Genomic DNA, 3,701 nt, shown 5'->3' on the forward strand with positions numbered 1-3,701 from the left:
TCAACTCTCCACAACTTTTCCATCCTCTTTAATCTTTCCTTCATACTGATTCCAGAGTGATGTATCTAAAATAAAAATCTGATTTATTCTCATGCTTCAGTGAATCATTTCCTACAGAATAAAAATTGAATTTTTTTACAGAATAAAAATTGAATTATTTTATCATAGTCATGCTCCATCCATACCACGGTATTTATAGTTCCCCAGAATTCACCATACAGTTTCAAGCCACAATGATTTGTGAATAGTTGCCTCTGTGAGTATTCATTCATACTCTTCTATATGCCTATCTGCTTGCATGATTTTGTACCCATCTTTCAAAATCTACTTGGTATAGCTTCTTTTGTGAAATCTTGACTTCCTTCAGTGAGTCTCTACTTTCAAGTACACATTTGACTTGACTTTAAAGAATATTTTGAAGTTGAAAAAAGACAAATTTTAGAGATATTGTGAATGAAGCATGCTGGAAAGTAGTTAATACAACACTGTACTAAGACTTAAGAAATCCATTCTTAGTTCTAGGTCTGCCAGAGAATATATATATATATAACTTGTCATTTAATATCTGACTTATTTTTCCTATCTGAAAAATATTAGTGTTGAACTAAATGGCCTTAAAAGGCTCTTGCAATTGTAGCATCATTGATTTTGTAGGTCCTGTTGGAAATGGGGTGTAGGTAACTTAAGTTGAAACTGTAGAGAACTACAAGGATCTGAAGAGGTTTCAACTTTAGTGTTTAGATGAGCACTCATCAGCATAAGAGAGAGAGAAAACTATGCAAGATTATGGAAAGAACTACCTACAAAGATAGAATAGTGATTGTAGTTTACATGGCTCATGGAAGTGTTCATTCTGTCCCCAGCTAGAGTGGAATTCCTTGTGACATACAAGGCAATCTTTAGAAAAATCAGTCTTGGTGAAAACTAATGACAGACTAAATGCTGCTCTAGTCCTTCCTAACAAATTAAAATTAAGACCTGAAAATATAACTTTCCAAGTAACATAAAAGCATTATTGAATAAAGATTATTTACAAAGAGAGTGGCGTCAGCATCATGGAAGCATGAGACACTTTTTTTTCTCTCCCCATCAATCTACAACCAACAAAAGTGTCTCTGCCCAACACACAAGTATTCTGGAGAATTCCCCACATCTGTACATCTAAAAGTGGGTGTACTGGAACACATAGAGGAGGTGGGACCAAGGGAGATAGCAGAGATGGTACCTGTGATGGTGGACCCCTGGCTGTGATAGCTGAGCCCACAGCCCTAGAGAACCCAGTAACAGCAGGGGATAGACAGAGTGGCACACACAACTCCAGCCTCCCAGCTGCAGCATCACCTGTGGCCACAAGGAACAGAGCAGCAGCAGCAGCTGGGCCTGCAATCTGTCTATCTAACGAAAGAGGTGCCCATGACTCTGCTCTCCTATCCCCATCAGAGCAGTGGCACCCATGAACCTGACAATACAAGGTATGGCAAAGATACCCATGAGCCCAACTCCCCCTCAATCATCCCTCTCCCCCTGCAGCTGTGGAGTTGTGACACAGGAGATCTTGGATGCAGGAAACTGGCCATCCTTGTGCCCAAGGCAGCAAAGCCAGCAACAACAGCAGTGACACTGGCAAAAAGTCACCAGCAACCTTAGAAGCACAAGCAGTAAAGAGACAACCAGACAACACCTCTGAAAGAGGTGCTAGAGTATCCACTTTCTAAGGGGAGATCAAGGTGATAAAGTAGGATGACACTGAACTCACTCTTTCCAAAATCACATCAGAAATACATCTACATGTGGAGAAACTCTTGCTGAAAACAAGCTGGAGGCTGGCAGAAAGGCTATTCTATAACCAGGACTGTAAAGAAAGATACACAAAGAGTCAGGTAGGAAAGGAGAAGTGATCAGGTCAGGACCTGTGCCCCTAGCCAGGAACACAGAAGAGGAGGGGGATATCCCAGGCTTGGGAGTCCTCACTGGGGAGTGAAAGGTTTGAGACACATAATGGTCACCCCAGCCCTGGGGTCCGACCCTGGGAAGACCAGTCCCCTTAGCTGGTTTGCAAGCCAGTGAGGCTTACTAGAAGGCTGTAAGGAACTGAGAGTCTGCTCATGAACAGAACATGCACAGGCTTGCTTATTCCCAGGAATGAGGAAGAGGAAACAGACTAAAAATGGCCTGGGGCTCTGGCTGGTTTCAAAGGACCAGCCCAGCATGCACCCTAACCCACACTGAGTGTCTGCTCTAGTCCCTCTTGCTCCAGTTCAACTCTCTATCAGAGCAAAAGCTGCCATTGCCAAGGAGATTTTACACTGGGGGAAACAGAGCTAGCTCAGACCTGGCCCTGCCTCTGAACAGGGCAATGATGGCCATTGCCAGGGAACATTCAGAATCAGCAGATTGGGAGCTACCTGAGACTCTGACTGGCCTGCTGGGACCATCCCAGCACCCTGGCCTGCACTGAGCACATCCTCCAGTTCCTCTTCCTCTGGCTCTGCTCTCTGCTAGAGTGAATGTGCCATTGATTGGGGAGGGGGTACATGCACTTGGAGGAAACAGAGCAAGCTCAGACCTGGCCCTGCCTCTAAATGGGGTGAGGGCAGCTGTTGACAGTGAATACACAGAGGCAGAAGACTGTAAACTACCTAGGGCTCTGAATGGCTTGCTGAGACTACCCCAGCATGCACCCCAGCCCACAACAGGTGTGCACTCGAGCCCCTCTTGCTCCAGCACTACTGTCCACTAGGGAAGAAGTGCCCTTGCCAAGGGGAGAGTGCACACTTAGAAGGAATAGAACCAGCTCAGAACTAAACCTCATGACTTCTGATCCAACATTTGAGGCCAGACTCCACCCCTGATAGGGCAGTGACAACCATTTCACAGAAGAGAAGTCCTAGCTCACACATGGCTTGGGTTTTAACCCTTCCATTTCCAGCCCTACCTCCTACCAAGGTGGTAGCTGCCAGCACACCACAAAGAACGATGTGACCCATGCTCACTTTAGATCCAGCTCTCCCAACAAAGGCACTGGACACATGTAGACTTCATAGGGACACTCCCACTCAAAGACAGCCCTTTAAGACTGAGATAGGTAACTGTTTAATTTCATAGAGACAGAGAAAGTTAAACCCAATGAGAAGGTGGGATTTTGTTTCAAATGAGAGAACAAGGGGGAGTTCCCTGGTGGTCTAGTGGTTAGGATTTGGCACTTTCACTGCCATAGCCCAGGTTCAATCCCTGGTCAGGAAAATGAGGTGCCACAAGCCATGCAGTGTGAGGAGGAAAAAAAAATCAAGGAAAAAAAACACTAACAAACAGAGATAAATAATTTACCTGAGGGCTTCCCTGGTAGTGCAGTGGTTAAGAATCCACCTGCCAGTGCAGGGGACACAGGTTCAAGCCCTGGTCCAGGAAGATCCCATATGCCATGGAGCAACTAAGTCCATGTGCCACAACTACTGGGCCTGCACTCTAGAGCCCATGAGCCACAACTACTGAGCCAACGTGCCACAACAACTGAAGCCCACATGCCTAGAACCTGTGCTCCACAACAAGAGAAACCACCGCAATGAGAAGCCTGCACACCGCAACAAAAGAGTAGGCCCCATTCACTGCAACTAGAGAAAGACTGCGCACAGCAATGAAGACCCAACACAGCCAAAAATAAATAAATAAATTATTTTTTAAAAAAATAATAATTTACCTGA

At 45.2% G+C, this 3,701-nt stretch overlaps 1 non-coding gene across 1 annotated transcript; it reads left to right on the forward strand.

Annotated features, from left to right (window-relative positions):
• Positions 1-3,171: 3,171 nt before the first annotated feature.
• Positions 3,172-3,243, forward strand: TRNAE-UUC (transfer RNA glutamic acid (anticodon UUC)). Its single transcript has one exon. It is a non-coding gene; the product is annotated as a tRNA-Glu (tRNA).
• The last annotated feature ends 458 nt before the right edge of the window (positions 3,244-3,701 follow it).

Source organism: Neophocaena asiaeorientalis, unplaced genomic scaffold (genome assembly GCF_003031525.2).
Source record: "Neophocaena asiaeorientalis asiaeorientalis breed wild unplaced genomic scaffold, Neophocaena_asiaeorientalis_V1.1 scaffold632, whole genome shotgun sequence".
NCBI classification, from domain to species: Eukaryota; Metazoa; Chordata; class Mammalia; order Artiodactyla; family Phocoenidae; genus Neophocaena; species Neophocaena asiaeorientalis.